Source organism: Typopeltis vanoorti, chromosome 9 (assembly GCF_054136105.1).
Source record: "Typopeltis vanoorti isolate ZY-2024b chromosome 9, IOZ_Tvanoo_1.0, whole genome shotgun sequence".
Taxonomy (NCBI): domain Eukaryota; kingdom Metazoa; phylum Arthropoda; class Arachnida; order Uropygi; family Thelyphonidae; genus Typopeltis; species Typopeltis vanoorti.
The window spans coordinates 116,083,500-116,105,617 of NC_143557.1; the positions used below are offsets into that span (position 1 = coordinate 116,083,500).

At 34.7% G+C, this 22,118-nt stretch overlaps 1 long non-coding RNA gene across 1 annotated transcript; it reads right to left on the reverse strand.

Moving 5' to 3' along the window:
* Nucleotides 1-1,156: 1,156 nt before the first annotated feature.
* Nucleotides 1,157-21,913, reverse strand: LOC150103447 (uncharacterized). Its single transcript, XR_016548787.1, has 3 exons — nucleotides 21,754-21,913; nucleotides 1,536-1,638; nucleotides 1,157-1,297 (listed from the first exon to the last, which is right to left on the reverse strand). It is a non-coding gene; the product is annotated as an uncharacterized LOC150103447 (long non-coding RNA).
* Nucleotides 21,914-22,118: the final 205 nt, after the last annotated feature.

Here is a 22,118-nt window from a genome sequence, read left to right on the forward strand (position 1 = left end):
CATTAAAAAAAAAACCAACATAGTCCTGAGGCTTTTGTATACTTATTAAGCCTAACTCCATGCTTATCTATTGCACAGAAGAAAAAAAAAAAAACCAACAGCTCGGATATGTACAAAGGTGTAGTTAGGATAGAGGTCGCTGCTATAGCCTATTTCATACTCTCTGAAACAGACAATAATTCATATTTCGCTAGCAACAAGAATATTGACTTTCTTTAGGGTTTTATCTTTGTTTGACAATATGAAACATTATTCACAACTTGGCTTACAAATATCTAACTAAAAGTCCAGGACCATGGCTCAGCCCTGATCTATATATTTGCTTGAATTCGGCAAAACCCGTTATTATTAAAAGGGGATAAATAATATACATCTTTTTTTTCGGGAATTCAACCCAAATATATTAAATATGAAATCATTTTTAAAACTTATGTGCAAAGATGGGTGCATCATCTATACATTTGAAGCTGAAATTGAAAACATCTTATAAACAACATAATGTAATAACAAAAAGAAATCATATTTTATTTTCTTGTAATGAACAAATAATGCTTGGAAATAGTGGAAAAATCACAGATCGAAAGTGTGTAGTTTAAAACTACAAGGCATTTTAGTTTTCATAAGGGCAATGACTTTCCAAAAATAATATCTGAAAGCCTTTCTTAATTCAACCTTCATATATTATATGCTTTAGGATACTTCTAGTTTTATTTTAAGAAAAGAATGCCATCTCGTAAATATCGATTTATTTTAAGAGCAAAGCCTTGATTTTCCTCTTATTGTTTAGTGCGAGACGTAAAAGTCAATTTCAACAATGGAAAAGTTAATGGCATTTCGCATTTGTTCACAGCGCGTGACATAAGGTCAATTTCAACAATGGTTAAGTCTGTAGCACTACGTCTTTTCAACATAAAGTACAAAACAGAGTTCGTTTTCAACAATGCAGGCGGATATTGTTGTATATCGATTTCATCTTTCCTAACACAGTTCCTATGATTTTGACGCAAAACAATCAGGCATTCTTTTCCTAAATGTTTACCTGGTTTTCATAACCCTGCGATTTGCAATACAGCTTACAAGAAGTGTTCATTTTCTTAAAATAGTCTTTATTTTCATGTTTTTGCTTTTCAAAAACTCACAGTTTATGTTTATTTACTTATGGTCACCAGGGGGCGCATTTTGAGCAAATCACCAGCGCCTTTTAATCTACTGATTTCTCAGTGGGGAATAGTTTGGGGTATTGACTTGTAAAAGCTATGTGCAGCCACCATATCATCTTCATACAGAAGTCGGTTCGCTGTAAAAATATAGAAAAAATATAGAAAATATAGAAAATATATAGAAAAATTATATTATTATTTGAAAACAATAATTTTAGTCAAAATGTAAAATTTAAATTTTAAGAATCAAATATAGTTTATCAAAAAAAATTTTTCTTATAATTTCATCCCCTTTTTTTCAAAGGTTATTTTTTTATTTAAATAAAAAATCATTAAAATTGAATGATTTTTTCAAATAGAAAATTGGATACTCACTGTTTTGGTACAGGCCTAAAAGCCGTTGTTCCATATCCCCCTGAAACTCCTTGGCAAAGAGACGAAGCATTGATGAACTCTTTCGTTTCTGTCAAGTTCAATACTATTTTTTTTTTTAAAAAAAAGGAAAAAAATATATATTAGTTCAATGATCGTGAAGATCTTTCGTCTGCTATTTTAACAATACCACTTTCAACAATCTCGTTTTGCAGACTATCATTTATTTTTTATCTTTTTTTGCTGCGATATGCAGGTCTAACAAGTGTTTGTTGAAAATGAACATATGTATGGGCTGAAACCGGTAATCATTAACTTGATCCTTATCTGAGGCAGGTTTACAAGGTCTGTTGAATCACTGGTAAGTATCGTTCAAGGTCTGCATGATGATGAATTACAGTCTGGTTATGTATAGTTTACCGTTTGGTTTTATAGCCATTTGATCTGTGCTTATAAAATTCAATGCATCCAAAATTCAAGCATTATACGACTTCCTGGTTTTAATTGTTGAAGTCATCGGGTACCATGGTTACTGTGAAGATAATTACTCTTAGGTTATTGCTTCCAAATAATTATATGTGCTGCTAAATACCCGTATGTCCCAATACACATAGACACTCTCATGTCTATGTGTATTGGGAGAAACTTCCCATAATGGAAAAATTGATCGAGTTATTTTTTTGTTTGTTTGTTTCATTGTTTATGTTTCGTCTAAATATGTATTTTTATAAGTGGCGCTAATATTTAGATTACATTCAATTCTTGGCTATTTGTAAGTAATGGTGGGTGTGTATGGGGGGGAGTCGAGCAGGGGAATGGATTACTACTTTTGTAACACCTTCCGGTTTAGTTCGAAGTGGACAATTTTTTATCACAGCACATGTCACCATACTTAGACCACGCCCATAGGTATAATAAATGACATTTTGTGCTACGCCCAATATGAGCTAAATATTTAAAAAAAAAAAAAAAAAAAGCTTGCATTGCGATGAATATTTACAGATCCTACCACAGGAAATTTTTCCCCAAAAAAATAAAAATAAAAATAAATAGGACAAGGAGAAAAAAAATACTGCATCCACATAGACATCTTTAGAAATCTTACTCGCCATGATGTCGCTATGGTTTAGCAAATTATTGGGAAAATCGTGCATGTGTGAACTAGGTACGATGGAGTCAATGGGGGAAGAATGACACATGTCAGCGGAGAACATGGTTTAATTGATATTGAATGAACAGAGTAAATTTCATCTAGTCTGGGACAATAGCAGCTGGTCGTGTGACCTAACGTCACTCTAATTATAGATAGCAACACAATAAATATCTCCCTGTAGTGTGCGATAGATGAAGTAACTGTTCTTGCTTTAATTATCCTGGAAACGAACATTACAATTACTACCAACTAACTAACGGTTTTTTTTTTTTTTTTAATAGCTATCGGTCAGGGGTTGGCGTACCTGGACGATTTTATGTAAATTGCTTCCATTTAAAAGCGGGAACTTGCCTTTAACTGAAAAACAAAGCAATACTCACAAAGGAGGAAGAAGGTGGGGCTATAAAAATGCTTCGGGGGGTCTTGCACCGGAAGTGTGCCGTTAAATATTGATTTCGTAGTCTTTTTCTAGATCTGATAACGCAATCAGGGCATGATTGGATAAGGGAAAAATGCCCCAGGAAAGAAGGGAAGTTGTATGTCTGGATGCTGTAAAAAAAAAAAGAAAATGTTGGTCGCTAATTATGGGTGTTGAAATATAACCCCAGCATTGGGAGACGACCCGTGTCTGAACATCCCCCTCCGCGCGCTTCGTCTGGAGGAAGGTTTACTGAGAACGAAGAAGGGAACAGTCGAAAGTATTGCTCAAATCCCCGAATTTTTGTTTGTGTTAATAAGTGTTCGGGAGTGGGTTGAACCAGTCTTGCACAAGCGATGCATTTTGAACTTATGGTTGCATTCTAAACTCTCCACCCAATGATCTACTGCTAACTTTAGTCTCTCTCTGTGTCTTTAGATGCAGTCCATTACTCTAAACTAGAGTTGAATGGGATGGGTATTTCTCGAGGCAAATACCTTTTCGGGCGTTTCCGTGAACACACCTCCGTAGGTAACAGACTAGGGGGGAATGGATACTTCTCGCGCACGCACACACACACAGCGCCAATGGCGCGTGCAGTCGTCTGAAAAGGCAGTCGAAGACCTTGTCTCACCTGCTGCCCGGCCGTAGTGCAGGTGAACAGTTCCGATCTTATCTCCGTCAAAAAAAAAAATAAAATAAAATAAAGAAAGGTTTCCCCGTCTTCCGGTGAACTGCAGGCGAATATCAACTGATAAATGGAATCGTACGAAATCGCTTTTAGTTAACTGATTGGTGATTCGATATGGGTATTTGTAAAACGAAACGGGCATTCTTCAGAACTGTGTGACTAAATATATATATATATATATTTTTTTTTTTTTAATGTACTGTGAATGAGTTAAAATAAAAGATTCAGTCTGAGTGAGTGTCTCAAGGTCAAGGGCGCATAGAGAAGAACAGGGATGGAGGGGAATTTGCCACATGAGCTGAGACCAACTGGGTGACAGACTGGGTTATCAGATGCAAAGAGCGGACTTGCCGTGTTTGGTCTCCAGTGCAATGTTTCCTTCCTACTTGTGTTCTCTTTTTTTGCTTAGGTGTGAGTGATACCTTCAGGGGTATGAAATTATGTTGTCGAGATTTAGAGCCATTCGAGGACAGGATACAGCAATAATCCTCTGCTAGATAGTACGGGTGTAATAGCTAACAAAGGATTATTGCTGGGAACCAAAACTTAATGATAATGCATGGAAAGTCCCAATTAACTGTCATATAATCCTATCCGCGAGACGGCGAGATGAGAGACGCCGAGTTGCGTGATATGTGGTATCTTTGGAGGATAAGTCATGGTATGGACATGTGAAGAAGAAAAAAAATAGAGTATCAGTTAAAAAAAAAATACTACCAAATATTCGACATCAGCAGTATAAACTAATGCAAATTTGTTGTCCACCAACTAGAATACCACAACGCTCTCTCCATGCACGCACATACACACCACTTTTCTTAACCGATTCTCCTCCCGGGTATCCTGTTAAGGTGCACCTCTCGATAACTCAAACATTAATCTTGTATTGTTTCATCTTCTATGGATCCCCGTCCCTCAGCTATTCTCAACCTCCTGTCTTTCGGAATTTCGGCAATGGCGAATGCGATGACCTCTGAGTATTCTACTTCTCCTTTCCATGCTCAGATCGCTGTTTCCACTCTCCAGATCCAAACACTCGCTCTGAGTGAGGCACAGAAATTATCCACGTTGGAATGAACACTCTCGTTCCTCGATCCAGTCCCATCCAATATTTCTGCGTTAGTTTTTCCAACAAGTTGACGAAGAAAAATCAAAAGAGGAAAAAAAATTCTAGCTTCCTTATACTCCTACACGTCTGATCCTCTTCGAATTGGTATTGGCAGTCGCATACCACCGTATTAAATAAAAGCTTCAATTCAGTGGCGGGTATGCGTAGGGGTATAAGGCATCTAGAATTTTGTGAAGTATGCGTCGGGAACAGCCATCTCAGACGAGAGCGATCTCGTTCCTCGTGCACTTTTCTAAGACCACAGTTACGCCTCTTAGGCAAGCAAGTGGGTTGTTTTTCCACTGATTAAACACCCAGGATATCTGTTCCTTATTTTACGATGGTATCCTCCCAATTACCCTTAAGAGAAGTGCTTCAGACTTACTACCACTTCTTTATCACCATCTCCACACTCTATCGTCCATCCCACACGTCTAAGCCAGCCCATGTACAACACACTCAAAAAATAAAATTAATGAAAGCTTACCATCAGACTATCAACCCACTAATCGTTCTCAACTTCACTCCTTTTTAAAATAATGAAGTCCATTAATGGCTCGGAATTTCCCTTGCATCCTGTCTTTAAATGTGTCACAGAAAGATTTGGTGACACTTGTTTAGTTGCTATTGACATTATCAAAGGAATTTTATCCGATCTGGATTGATACCGGCTCAGCAAATCGAATTTTGTAGTTAGTTTCACATCTAGTCGTTTATTGTGTATCAGGATCAGAGGATTTTTCTCTTTGAATTTTTGTACTAATAAAGAAATGTCCCAAGACTGTTCTGTTGCCCGTACTGTTTCTCCCATTCATGAATGACCTCACTGATCAATACTTCTATCGACAATCACGAGGATGACAGAACACTCCATCCATTCCACTAAGTTGTAGAAATCCGAAATCTGCCCAACCGTAAATTCTTACTATCCACGACTCCAACTCCCATCTGTTCAAAAAGATTCCCCTTTCATGTGCCGTCTCCTATCCTAGAAGGTTTACTAACGTGATGCAACTCATGGTCAACTACGAGCGTAACGACATGGTAAGAACCCTATCTTTTCCAAATATTGTCGTAAGTATCCATGACCGTAAATCCGTGTGTGTTCATGGGACCGGTTTGACTGTTCTGAGGAACAAAAAACCCGAGTTTCGGGGTAAAACTCCGGTTTTTCGTTCCGATTAATAAAAGATTATATTAATACATTCTTTCTCTCATAAGTTCTGCCTGCAAAAGGCTCTAATGTGCTATCGTCTCTAAAACTTCTGGTGTGTGTGAGATTAGTCACACGAGGACATCCTTTGATTGGACACAAGAACTATTTTTGCTGTTTTTCTTTTTTAACATGAAAATTGGAGAGAGAAAAAAAGCAAGCGATTTGCACACAAAAGATTAAGTCGTGGCTGAGAGATGACATAATAAAGAGTATACATTGTGCAGTATTTTGAGATAGTATTGCATGTTGGATCATATGGAGTCCAATCATATAACAACAGCAATAAAAATAATCAGGCATAATTCAAATATGAAATGTTTGATCTCAGAACTACCACTTCCGATTTCTATTTTCTTTTCAAATCTGCATTTGTTAAGATTGGAGACATACATACTGACGTCATTACGATTAAAACGGTAAGTTGTCATTGCCAATGCCAAAACTCAGGTTATCTTAATGTTTTCGGCAACCAGATTGTCGAAAAGGCAGATAGCTTAAAAAAAGCCATAAAATGCAGATAGCCATAAAATGGCTATTTGCATTTTATGGCTTTTTAAGCCTTGAAAAATCAAGGTACTTCAAAGGGAACGATGAAAATGATCTATCCATTCTGTAAAGATCTTAATTTCTCATTACAATACCTTACTAGCCTTCTGTCGATATTAATCATTATGTAATTTGAGAAATCTACATTTTGCATTATATAATCTCTATTTTTTAGGCTTAGTCACTAATGAAAGAAGGAAATAAACGCAACAACGAAATCATGAAACAATAAAGCAGACGAACTCAACAATGAAAAAACGAAAAAAAAAAAAGAAACTCAACAATCAGAGAACGAAGCAAACAGACACAACAATAAGCGAACAAAACAATGAAATACAATAATAATATTCTACGAAAACAATAGAAATCGTTACCCAAATTTCGTTTGGTTTATAACTATTGTTAAAATCATCATGTGATTGATAGAAAATCAAATGTTTTTCATTCTTCGATGTACAATTTAACGGTCTGCTAGCGGATATTTTGGTTAAGATGAAAATGAATAATATAACCGTATTTCTTAAACGAACTGGTAGCATTTCGCACTATTGACCCATTTCGACTTTTCTATCATCGCAAACAGAAACTCTGCGCAAATGACTATTGGTAATTTTTATTTGCATATCTACTATCTATTATTCATCGTATTGTTAAGTCAGTTGGTTACTTGTACAATGACTTTAATAGAAAATGATATATTCAACTGGAGGCGAAAAAAATTAATACAATATATATTACAAGTCAGAAATGTTTTTTTTTTTTTTTGCTTGATTGATTGAGAATTTGGATGAATATTGAGTTACCAAGTCTTGAGAAAACCGGTACGAACTATCACCTGTGCAAATATGATTCGTTTTGGGACAATGTTTAGGATAGCATTGAAAAAAAACCAAAAAAATGAATGAATATGGAACGTATCATTAATTCGGATTACTGCAAAATAAATATTAATGGTGGGATGGGGGGGGGGATTTTGCGTCACAATGATGTCTAAAGCTTTAATGTTCATTTCATCCAACAATGGTAATGTGTCAATTGGAGAAGTCCACGCGACACGCAAACTACTTTGCTAATGTATTGTTTTATCGAACATTCCTAATGTAGATAATAAGAATAAAAAAAAAATAACAAACGAATAAGTAATATTCTTTTTGCTCTATGACATTCGTAATTGATAGTCTTTTTAGAGGGGGGGGGAGGGAACTATAGCAGGAGTGTAAATACTATTCCTAATGTTTCTACCAGCAACCGATTTTTTTTTCTTTTTTTTTTCTTTGGTGACAAATTTGCCGATAATAAAATTCAAAATTATGCCTATATTGACCACGCTTCCAAAGCTAAGATTATGGAGCACATTGTCATCATTAAATTATTTTAAAAAAAATGCTTATAATCATAGAATTCAATTCTTTATTCAAAGAATAAATTGGTTACTTAAGGCTACAATTTAAACCCCATCAAATTGTCCATTTTTAGAGCCTTAATTTACTTGTTGTGAAGATTGCTTTTAATGGTTAGCTTAAAAAAAGGCGTTTCGCTTTATTCAAGTCTTCCGTAACCCTTGCAGACAATTGGATATAATGATAATAATTACAATTAAGAAACAATGAACACACATCGCTGATAATTTGATTCATTTTTCAGTGAGTTGTCGGATGTACTCGGGTGAAGAAAAAAAAAAAAAAAACACGATTCGTGTCACTCAGCGGATCCAACTGATGTGCAACTTATACCGAAAGCTGTTATTCCACCCCCTGAAGATATAAGTACCTACCAGCAAACATTTCAACCCCTCAAAGGCTGTAATTTATCACCGAAATCTAGTGATGCATAGCTGTAAGGCCAGAATGTTAAAGAGAGTCAGAACCATTAGGAACAACCAAAATACAGACGGACACTGTGAATGTTCAGAACATCATTAAGGTAATGATTACAACATGCTGTCCCCTTCTTCGTGTGTCTGTCTGTGAGAAAGGAAACGAGATTGCTCCATCTTAGGTTTGAGAGAGGGGGGGGGTACCACAGGGGGTGGGAAACTTCGTGAAAATTTTACGTGAATGCGACTTTAACCTAAATGATCTTATAGAATTGTTAAGAAGTGGTTTTAAGTCTAGAGAATTTGCTTATACAAAAAACAGCTGTTAGTTCGTGACCAGCTAAGAATATTTAGAGAAAGGGTCAAACAATGAAATTCTTTGATCTTTCACCTACTTCGTGAAACACTGTACATTGCAATAAATGCATAAAATACCTCCCCTAGAAGATGAAAGAATTTTTAGCTCTCCAGGAGAGGTTACAAAGCAGAATTAAATCATACCAAGATTTGGAAAACGGCTGGTGCACAATACCAATCAAATATTTAATAGAAAAACATATTCTATTAAATATTTGCAATATTCAGTATAAATAGATACAATGCTTTAAAATCCCTAATCTATTTATGTAATTGAATATTTTATGAGTGGCAAATCCAACTTAAGTCACACTGATATAACATTTCATTAAGGAGAGATATATGATATTTTAAGCGAAAAGGAAAATAATATTGAACATCAGATGGCGCCTCTGTCTACATTGGATGTGCTATATGATATTTTCTTTTCATTTGAATACAATAGCTTTCTGTAGGAAAGTGTAAATACTGATCAGGTTCATAGTTTACAATATTCACAATAAATATTGCAAGATTACAATGTAATTTGTGTATTAATTAAAGTTAGATTTATTTTTTAAAGTTAATTTCTTTTTATTGAGATATAAAGAAATGACTATGATTTAAATTAATACACCTTTTATATTTTTAAAGATATTTTAATAAATAAGTCCAAATCATTTATGGTTACCCAGATTACCCGTGTGGTGGCAGGGATAAAAATAGCATCAGGCGACTAAAATGGGTACCCAGGGAGGGTAATGGATGACAATGCTGTAGCCAATGAAGTTCTAACTGAGGCTTGGCTATTGTTGTTACCCTCCTGCCATGATCAGAGCTTTAATAGCTCAATAACACCTTATCCTCGCACTGTCCTCTACAGATAACGGGGAAGATAAAAAGCATTCTTGCTTCGCCCCTTTAAGCCAGTCCTTATAAGAACTACATAAGGTTACCCAGATAATTGAATAAAATAAGTCAATAATTAAAATTGACTTAATTTTATGTAGTTCATTATTATTACGATTACTTTCATTTCATATGATCCAAGAATATGTAGTAACTCGGGATTCTTTGTAAGAAAACGGTCTAATCTCAATTTATACATTCAGTGAAGTAAAATTTTCCTTAAGTGAGGTGGGCACTCAACTGTTGAAACGAAATTTATTGATCATTAACTTTTTATGCGATAATAAATGAGAAAAGTGTCTTGTGAGCTGACATTTAAATTACAAATTTTAAAACCTGTTCGAAACACGATAATAAGCGACGAATCAATAATAAAACGCATCCAACTAATTTATTTAATCTCATCACTGTAGTAATCCGACTCATATATTACTAGAAATGTGAAATATAACATTGACATAGGTCGTGTATTAGTGGTTTCTATTAACTGATTTTAACATAGATTTTTATTTTTAAGTTAATAAATTATAATTTTATCAGTACATAATGCTAATCTCATAGTGATAACCGCACTATCTGTTTAAAAAGTAGCACTGAGATCTGATTTTCAGAATTAAATGCAACTTTAATTTGTAAGAGTAACATAAATTTCACTTTTAACCGTTTATTAGTCAAAATTAGACTTTTATGTGGTAAAACACTGACTTTTTACAGCAAAATGAAGTCTAGTTTATAAGAAAGGGAAGTATTAGAGAACAAAATAGGCTTAAATTCAGCAGTCTTTGATTCTTTATCATGTAAGTAACGCTATTCATAGACATTTATTCTGGATCGTTTGTAGTCTTTGGATGTTTTGTTTAGTTGTGTGTCCCTAGGTGGGTGAGGCGTGAGTTAGTTGAACTTATCACTGATTTGTAGAGAAGAATCTAAATTCAGCGGTAAACCAGTTCAATTTTTAAGTATACCTCTTAATGGAATAAATATTTGGTGTTTATTAAAAAGACTAAACTTTCAATTAAAAAAAAGAATAAATTAGAATATCATCAATAGAATTTTAATAATATAATAATTCCAAAAATAATTAAGTCAACTTGAAAATAGAAATATCGATAGTCACAGATCTTTTTTTATATTGTGATCTGGTTTGATTTTTAAAAAAAATGAAATCTGCCCAAGGACTACGTGGAAAACTTTTGCAATAAAAGATTTTCTTGAATTATTATTAAATTACTTAAATTATTATTTTAATATGCAGAAGAAGTCATACGGTAAGCTGTTAAAAACAAACGAACACTAGAATAATAAAAGGACAACAATATCTCCCTCCAAAAAATAAGTTTACTGATTAGCATATTTCCCAGGCTATCAGTACTAGTTGATAATAGACTTGATGACGTCATAAGTGATGGAAAAAACTATGGCCTCGCAAAATGATAGCAATCAACATCAACTGAATTCTTTATGCATTTGATGAAGATTTTTTTATATGACGGATTTTGGGGGTTTACTTAATATTAATTATTCTTATCCTATATATATATAAATATATATATATATATATATCAATTGCTATGGAGAAAGAACAGTATGATTTAATTTTTACGAGTCTGAGAACTTTTTTAAATTATATTTTTAAAATCTGAATCAGATTTTAAAGCTGTTAATTGCGTATGCAGGATCAAACTAAAGGAGTTTGATGTTATCAGGTATGGCAAGAGCTTGCTTCCGAACTATAGGCGATTTTAAACCATTTTAGCTATAGCTATTTAAAAATAAAACTGTAGCTAAAATAATGGTAAATGGATTAAAATTTTCATTAAGATTATTTTGTAAAAATAAAAATATTTTAACTTTAAAAATTTATTTATAAATTTAAAGTATAAAATAATTAAAGAAAAATAAATAAATTTTATTTTGAAAATTCTTTAAGAAAATTATAATAAAGTAATACACCTTTAAATATTGCCAATAAATAGAATTAAATAATTTAAAGAATTAAAATGAGTATAACATAACATGAGTACGTTTACGTATGAATTTTTTTTTGTAGCAATTTATAGCAAGGGATGATTATTGACCGTGAGATGCGGTGATTAATACCATTGGAGGGTAATGGATGGCAATGCTGTAGCCAATGAAGTTCTAACTGAGGCTCGGCTATTGCTGTTACCCTCCTGCCATGATCAGAGCTTTAATAGCTCAATAGCACCTCATCCCTACACTGTCCTCTACAGATAACGGGGAAGATGAAAAAGCATTCTTGCTTCGCCCCTTTAAGCCAGTCCTTATAAGGACTACTGGGTGGATTTTTTTGAATATTTTTTATTTGATTTTCTGAAGTATTTATGTATGATTAACATGTGCAGTTGTTATAACGGATAAGAATAAAATGATTGTTTACTCGGGAAGGAGGAGTTGATAAAAACCAAATCCAACGAAAACAGTGTCCCCAGTATTTCACCTATACAATGCAGAGGCGAATCGACAACTCAACCTTTCTTTTTATGGAAAAATGGTAGAACACGAGCCTCACCCAAAATACCTTGGGGTGAGCCTGGACAGAAGCCTAACCTATAAAAGGCACATCATCAACTCTCCGATAAAATTAAAACCAGAAATAACATCATTTCAAGGCTTGCTGGAACAACCTGGGGTTGTGGTGTAGAAGTCCTAAGGTCGTTTGCACTACCCCTCGCATTCTCTGCAGCAGAATATTGTGCCCCTGTCTGGGAAAGAAGTACACACACACTGATATTATCGACACCCAGCTGAACTCTACCATGCGCACAATTAGTGGAACAGTGAGAAGCACCCCTCTCTCCTGTTCTATCTAACATTGCTCTACCACACATACGGAGAAGACAAGCCTCGATTAAGGAATTTAATAAAGCAATGATCAACCCACTCCTACTCCTACACCAGACTCTCATAAATCCACCTGGTCTTCGCCTCAAATCTAGAAAGCCTCTCTGGTCCATGGGTGAACTCTCTTCAGCTGCGCTGCCATCAATATCTGACATATGGAGAGAATGCTGGTCCAACAATCTCCCAACAACTTCCTGGTAGACGATCCCTGTGCTCCGCAGCCTGGTTTTGGTCTTCCTAGGAAGATTTGGTCATCCATAAACAGGATCAGAACTACTCAGGGCAGATGTGGCTATCTTCTACATAAATGGGGGGGGGGCTGTCAGATCACTCTTATTGTGATTGTTCTCCAGTGGCTCAGACGATTACTCGTATTGTGTACGACTGCCCAAGGTGCCAATTTCACGGTGGTGGCCTACAGGACATCCACAAGGTGACGGATGAGGCCTTGAATTGGCTTTCCAGCCTGGACCTTGACTTGTAGTTGGTATGGTGGTGGCGATGGTTATGGAGGAAACAGAAGATTACGGTCCCGTCTCACCACGAAGACGTTATTGTGAAATAGGCCTCTAATGGATCAAGTTTTCTCACACAAGACACAACTGCTCTCTCTACTTAAACCTCGGATACAGCCACTTTTATGTTGTGAAGTGTTATGAGAACATGTAGTCTTGTCATACTTGGTGCAGCAGGACGATAATTGTCCCTGGCTTAATTATGACAAGTTACTTTTGCTTTATATGTTTTTTTTTTTTTTTTTTTTTAAAAGAAAGACTTAGTAAGCGGGTTGTGCCTTTTATGTAATGAACTTTTATATGTTAAGATTTTCATTATTTGTTTCTGGAAATTGTGATTGTATTTTTCACTTACCAGTTTCGTGTAGTCATAAGAATAAATAAACTCAACTATCAAGGGAAATAAAGGCAGATAACAAAATTCATATACTAATTGCTTTATAATATGAAATGTATCATATTAACAATGCGTATTTCATCATTTGCATTCTTATCTTCTCTGACTCTCTTTAAAATACTATAAGCGACTTTAAAAGGAAGCAAGTTTGTTTCGAATTATCTCAATGTGCCAAATACTACGAAATTGTAACTAATGAGCTTATAATTTTGTGCTTTATTTTCCTGAATGGACTGCTCTTACTTTGATCGGTAAGATCCATGTGTAAAAGTCTGTCAGTAAATTAGTCATTCTCAGTAAAGGGATGATAAGTTACTGGAATTTACAACTACAATGAACTCCTTATAATTTTAAATTTTATTTAAAAAGTGATATATACCATAAAAATCTTTGGAAAATTTAGATACATAATTATTTTAAATAATAATAAAAATATTAATTTGCTCCATTCTCAAATACACCTTTTATTTTTAATGAATTATTTTATTCTTTAATGCGATCTTAAGAAAATGTACTTTACGTGATATATATGATATGAATTAATTCAATCCAATACCCTTGGAGGGTAATGGATGGCAATGCTGTAGCCAATGAAGTTCCAACTGAGGCTCGGCTATTGCTGTTACCCTCCTGCCATGATCAGAGCTTTAATTTAATAGCTCAATGTACTTTACGTTAAGGGTAATAAATCCCTCATTATTTTATTAGTATTAGTGGTCCCAAGCCCTTTTCAGGGCGGGATCTTCCGGGCCAGGTCATCTCCCTTCTTTTCCTGGTTATACTGTTCTGGGTTTGCTCGGCAAACTCATTCCTCTATAGAATTGTCTTCCACATAGCTTTTAGATTTATTTACACTTGTTAAATTTGCTTAGTCTCTCCTTTTTTTCCTTTTCAGGATTTTTCCTTTTTAAAAGTGAAAAATCAACGACCGTTTTAGAAGCACCCCTGGGGGGTCAACAGCTAAAACAGGTCAGCTGAGGCCTCTTTCATCTACTCTACTACTATGCACTCTATCTTTATTTCCTCTCCTACTATCTGCTGAATCTCAGCCTATCTTACTCCACAGGCCAATGATGAGATACGTTGAACTCACAAAATTATTATTATTATTATTATTATTATTTTGTACTTAATTTTAAACTAAAATTAGTAAAATATACTTTATATTAGTATTTGATTAATGTTTTATATGCTTTAGTTGGGATAACGAAATATATGCTGTAGGCAATAGCAGAATGATCCGAAACCTGCGAGAATTTTTGCATAAACAATCAGTGATAGTTATATTTATCGACAGCCATGGCCTCAATTACTGTCCTACCTTTACAAATTAGACCCATTCTACCTTGTCCTGTTTTTATCAACCCTTACCTCACATCACTATGCATATATCGTTTAGACGTTACTGATTCCCCCCCGCCCCCTTTCCAATGAATGATTTGAAAAGAAGGAATGGGCATGGAATTTTTCTAAGAAAAAATCATATTCAATTTCTTACAAGCATGTGAAACTCAGTTGAACAAAAATAATTATTATATTTTTTATCGCATAGTCTACAGTAAATCCAACAAGGGACAATATATATTTTTTTAATAATCTTGAAACTGTGTGTGTGTGTGTGTGTGTGTGTGTGTGTGTGTGTGTGTGTGTGTGTGTGTGTGTGTGTGTGTGTGTTTAAAATAAATATTAAATAACTGCTGTCATACACTCAAAATATGAATGTAATATTGCATTTTTAAGGTACCCATCGTAACATTACAAGCTTTAAGTATGAAGTAAAAATGATTTTCTTCCGTGTGAGATGGAATAGTGATTTGGTTTCCTATCGCTTACTGTCTTTCATCTCTTAAATATTTTCCCAATTAATTATAGAATTCGAAAATATCATATTAAGCCTAAAATAGTGTTAATTTTGTGTGACATTTGGGAAATCACCATTAGAATGTTACAAAAATAATTAGCATGGGTTGCAGGGATATTAATTAACTTCCCGATCAACTTATGGGAGTTTTAAAGAAGTCTTTCGTCTATTTTTTTTTTATTTTATTTTGAGCGGGAGGGAGGGACAGTCATGGTAATGACTGTTCATTACCATGATAGTATGATAGGCGTTGGAGTCGCTATAGTATCCGTAATGCAAAAATATTAACATTAAATATTGTATAAAATTATAAAATGCAAGCGAGATACTTGAAATACTAAAAGCAGCCTATGAGGATCTAGTTGCCTGAGTGTATACGCCAAGACAATGTACCAAGGAATCCAACAACCTAAAAAAAGCGATTCAACTATCAATAGAGTGAGAAAGGTTGATCTTGGGGACAGTAGATAGAGTTAAATTCAGATAAAGAAACAGTAATACATTTGATAGAAAAACTTATCATAAGAAACGTTTCTACAAGATAATGGTAAGATCAATTTACTGGATGCAGTAGCCTATACATTATGACACTTTATTAGTAGTTAGATGGTCGAGTTTCGTTTTTATAACTGCATTCTTTTCATGTAAATTCGGTTTGATTTATGTGATTTTTGAAATGGGTGTCCTAAAAGAAGTTGGTAGCAAATTTCGTTTTGATTTTGGGGTTTCCAAAAGGTTATTTAGAGCTAAAACAGTTCTGCCTTTGGAGAGTATAAAAAGGTTAGAAGATTTATTTATAGTTTTTATTAAAAAAAACATGAGTCATTTTGGATGCATAATTGTAAATACTCTTCTTTTGTTTAATGGTGTATATTTGAAATAAATTCGTTATCTTTTTTTCATCAGTGAGGGACTTCATTGTTATTCTCGTCAAATATACAGCGTTAGGACACGTATAATTGCACCACGAAGCTAGGAAATATTAGCATTTAGTAAAAACATTTAGTGATGAAACGTTCTAACTTCAAATAATTATAAAATGTGTTGTATGTCGTTAAGTAAGAACTTCCTCTGATTTTTAATTGTCTGATAACCAACCGATATGCAGAATTTTGTTTAACATTCAGGATTAAATTGAGGAAGTTTTTTTTATTAAAAGTTAATACGACTACGTTGCATGTAAACACAGCTGTGATAGTTAAATATTTTAAAAAAATCTGTTGCTATCTAATAACATTGGGGAAAGTGCAAGTAATTGTAGCTAAAAGTAGTGTATGTGTGTGTGTGTGTGTGTGTAAGAAAAAAATCAGCGAAATATCATAACTACAATAACTATCATTAAACGAAAGTGGACTGTTATTGTTTGAAACTCTTTTGCAGTTCTTAGCATGTTGAGGGCGTGTACACTGTTTTATTTTTTTTTTTTCATGTCTACTTGAATAATAACAGACTGATAAGGTTGTAGCTGAGGTTTACATTCAGATAGTCAGGTCTATTTGGATTTGCGGGGATACATGACTAGGTAAAGCTGAGGCCATAGACGTGTTGTCGTATGAGATGTCGCTAACGTGCTCCTCTATAGGCTGTACTATAGAGTTTTTTTTTCCGTTTGTCTATAATACGAAGTTTGAACCTTGCGTTGTTACCCGTTAGCAAGATTCTGGACTAAGTCTCTGGAAAAGGCATACTAATTATGTTTTTTTTTTATATGAAATCACACTCAGAATATACTCCAGCAGGTCTTAAATCATCTGAACACCCAACATTCAAAGATCAATTTCAAGGCGGAGTTAGCCATGAAATAATGGCTAACTCCGCCTTGAAACTCACTTTTTCGTTCTTCAGAGAGGTTGAAGATTGTAATAAATACGGAAAACCAATCCACGCAAATAGGTATTTTTCAAACATCGGGCCTATTACAACCAACTTATAAAAATTTCTCAAGATACATAAAATACAAACCACATTCACACCTCTGACCAAACTGTGATCTCGTCCGGTGAAACCAAAACACAATAACCAGGATCACCATGGCATTTGCCACCTTTGGTGTGATTCCAATTCCTCATATCACTAAGAAACAGAAAAATCCATACAACAACATACAAGGGAGCACTTTGCAGTCATTTCGAAAAGGAGATCCAAGGCCACGGATCTATATAGTTATGTACTACCTCCGTAAATCTAAATAATAAATCAATCTACTAGACACCTGGTACAGTGAGATACATCGGAGATCTTACACTGATGTTATTATGTGACTAAAAGAAAGATACTGAAAATCATGTGCATGTAAAACTGAGCTACAATCTATCAGATTGTTATCCAACTGCAATTGTCGACAGAACATGAGACTGCGCATGTGCAGGAATTCATTTTTGTGTAAAGACAATATTTCTAATATCTTATTATGTATCATAGAATCTTTACTTCTGGCTTTTTTTTTTTTTTTTGTGCACCTCGTGAAGTTTTTGAGAGTAGAACTAAATAAAATAATCGTGCTTTTTAAAAATAAATAAGAATAGGCTTTCTATTTCTTGTGTTTCTTTTTCTTACGGCATTAATTACTTATATAAGACTCTTATACGTCTAGAAAACAAAAGATTTGTGTGTGCGTGTGTGTGTGTGAATTAAGAGAAGCTTTATAATGAAAGGCTACAACAGAACATAAACACCACTTCCTATATAATCAAAATCAAAATAGACACCGTAGGTGCTAAACATAATTCAGAATGTACACGACAAACCACAAACATGAAACGAATCTCAAATTATATAAAAAAACTGCTTATCATGCAAGTTATGAAATCGGCCGTATTCTAAAGGAGATCCATGAAATGATAACCATCAAAACGATATGTTTGTAACAAGCATGAACAATAGAAAAAGTATTTAAAGATACTATTTAGTTCCGCTGTTAGTAACTTTTAAAAAATGTCTTTTCTCCTCCAATTTCAAAATTTGTAGAAGACGAAGAAAAAAAGAAAAACTATGAAATAGATAAAACACTTGAATTTATCAAAGATTTCTTAGATAGGACATTATTGCATAAAAGTAGATTGTGTGGGTTTGTGTGAGTCATAATCTCAAATATTAATGGTTTTTGCACACTACGGTACCTTATGCCATAAATATTATAATATGCTGCCATTTTCTCTCTCTCTCTCTCTCCTGTTTCTCCCTGGCCTTGTAGACATTATGATATCTAACGAATATACACGCAAGGTGAGCTCATCGTAATAACATAGGGAATTGACTAAACAGACAAAATGGATTTCTTTTACCGATGCTAATCTCTTCTTACTGGTCATTCTGGCAAATCGTGTCCCAGTCTTTTTTTACTGCTAGGATTCGAAATGATGTTACACGTTACTGATGGAATCACTACTGCAGAACAAACGTTCGATGTACACCTCTGGGATGTATATTGGTCCTCAGGTAATATATCCAATCAAAAATTGAAAAATATTGTTTCTTCGAGAAAATATATTTTTTTGCTTAAATATTTAAATAAATTACCCATAGAATTCATAGACGCAATCGATGGAATTACTGCTGACATATACTGTTGCCTGTGATTAAATGTCTTGTGATCTTATATACAGTATTTCGTACATTGCAATAAGGTGCATAGAATTCATTTTGGGATTATTTAACATAATATTTATCAAATAAAATATATTAATTAAAATGATGTATTTGAAAATATATAAATTATAATTTTGTTTTAAAGATAAAAAAGAAAAAAATTAATAAAATTAATACACCATTTATAAATATGTATCAGTGAATTATTTTAAGGCTCATTTCAGATTTGCTTTCTACTAATAATGTTTATATTACTATTATTAGTTCATGTTTCGAAGTAATCTTCTTTCACTACGCGTTATTCCCACTGGGGGGATATATTTTTGGCTGTAGAAGCGTATGTTTACGGGGTCGGTTTGCCTGCTTGCGGGATGAAAAACGCCAGATAAACTGGCGGAAAAAACCCCACTGCCCGTGCCCAAGACCGGCTAACTTGGCTATGGCTGAGGAAGATCCTTCACGTCTTCGATGGGAATCGAAGACGTGAAGGAGTGTCCTAGGTTCGATTTTCGTCGAAGATAGGACACTCCTTCCCCCCTTTGCGAAGCGGAAAGCCACTAGGCTAACCGCGCTGACAGTATGTTTCGAAGTAATATTTATATTTAATTTAATAAATATTTATATAACAACAATATTCAAGATTATTTATATTTTATATTATATATTTATGTTCAGGATTAGCGTTAATGTCAACAGTAGGTTGAACGCTATTATTATTATTTGGGATTGATTTCCTTATCGCTGTAAACTCCGGAATGAAAATCAATTTATTTTTAAAAAAACGGGGGAGGTATAAATCGATTTTACAAATCCACAACGTGATTCCAGCGGACAATCTAGCATTTCAATAGCAAACATGGCATTCACTCAGTCAACCAGGCAATTTACGACCCATCTCAACTTACTACAAGATTAATCGGAAAGAATTTTAATCCAAAATGACGAGCAAACTTATAATTAAATTCAGGATTACCTTTATGATAATCAAATGTTTACTCTTTCAAGGTTAAGTTCAGATTAGTTACGTGTTTTTGTTTACAATATGTGACGAAAGGAATTCCAAAAACGAATTGACCGATCTTCCTATTTTTTTTTTTTTTTTTCCTTTCAAGCTCTACTAGTCAAATACGCGACACATTTAAGCATAAGCAGTTAACATGGAACCGTTTTTGGATTTGAAAACGAAAATCTGCAATTCGTAGGGGAGAAAAAACCACGGACGTAGACGAAGTAATCGACCATTTCGGAAAGTTCGGCTAAACTTGAGCATAGTATCAGCGGACTGTTGGTAATGGTCGCGATTAATTGTAAAAGATAACCCGATCGGAAATTTTTGTTCCAGTCGACCAGTTTTTCAAACTCGAACGGCTAAAATAAATAAATATAGCACTTCGGCTGGATAGTGAGAAGATTGCACATCGTAGATCAGAACGGATCTTGTCCTTTACAACAATGAACAATCCTCGGAGGCGCCAACAAAATAATAAAACCGTAATCCAAGCAACTTCTAAACTACGCTACTCTTTCCAGGTATGCGTAATGATCATCAAACGTGCATCCTTATTATCCTCAGTAAAACTTTTATCACTTCCTCAATAAAAATGTAGTTTTCTTTTTTTTTTTTCTTTGAAGAACAGCTACTTCATTAGCTACGTGAGTTTTGTTGGTTTAGATGTAGGGAAATAATGTTTGTATTTGATCTGGAGTTTGACGTCATTGTTACGATTTCTAAGGGCTATTGACTTCATCCAAAATATACAAATTATCTACAGAGGACCAGTATTAATATTATATAGCATTCAATTAAAAAAAAAAACATTTATGATTAGATTCAATTGATAAAACCAATTCCTACAATTTTATTTATTTATTTATTTTTTTTAATTTAGTCACATCTTAAATATTAAGATGTGATTCAGATACACACATATTCATATTCAGATACACACACACATCGTTCATCGATGTGTGTGTGCATCTGATCATGGTTTGGATTCCTGTCCTTTTACATATATTTTCGATGTTCTAAAAAATGATTCAAATATAAATATTTGTCAAATAGAAGAAAATTTTTTTTTTCAGCGTTTAAATAAATAAATTGATGGAAAGAAATGAATAATATAAACAGGAAATTTTGACCACACAGTTCTTGAGAATACAGTCCTGGGCATTGGAGTTGCCTTAGTTTGCACTACTTAAAACACACGAACGCTGCCTAGGGGGTTCATTGAGACCTTTATCATTGGATAAAGGTCTCACCGGCCTGATATCTCGAAACCTTAAGAGGGCAAAACTCTGGTTCAATACCAAAGCAATCCAATATTAGAGAAATGTACTTTTCATAAGCGAACTCTCGGTCGGTGCGTACTGGTAATTAACAGAGTCATACGGCGCGTTAACATTTGGTTCAATTAACTTTGGTTCAGCGGATTGAAGATGAACTCTAATATGCTCTCTTTCTCCTCGCGAATTGTTACTAATTTCCCCGCGTTTTCACCCCAAATCCCCTTGCTTTAATTCTTGTGTTTTTTTTGTTTTTTTTTACAAAGATGAAACTAGTTGAGTATGTGGTATATGGAGAATGAAAGCAAGGGGATTTGGGGTGAAAACGCAGAGAAATTTCGACCCTTCGCGGCAATAACGATGAACTTCAAGTGGATTTCAGCTGCCATTCCGGTTAAAGATCGTTTACAAATTGCAGATAATCTCGGGTCTGTTGGGACCCCCCCCCTACTTAAACGCAATGAGATTTCTTCGCGGTGAAAGTGAAAGAAGAAAAGAAAGAGGCAGAATTCTTCTCACCTGTGTCTATCCTTTCGGCGTGCGAAGGGGCGGTGACTTCTCTGGGACTGCTGGTCGGCAGGAGTGAGCCATTGTCTAGCGTGTACCCCACGGGGCCCCTTATTAGAGGGGGAGGAGGCCTGCTGAACTCGACACTAGTAGCCACATGGGAGGCGCATGAACTGACGGCCACACTGCAGAACCCCGTCGTCGAAGACGTCAGCCGATTCGACACTTTTGACCTCATACTGTCCGACGTGGAGAACAGAGACACCGATTCGGCCCCGTCTCCTAAGCAGTCCATTTTGGGTCCGAACAGGGGGGACGTTCCCATCATAGTTTTCGAAGGGGCGAACGCCGTGAGATTCGCAGAGGGCGTCAGTCGA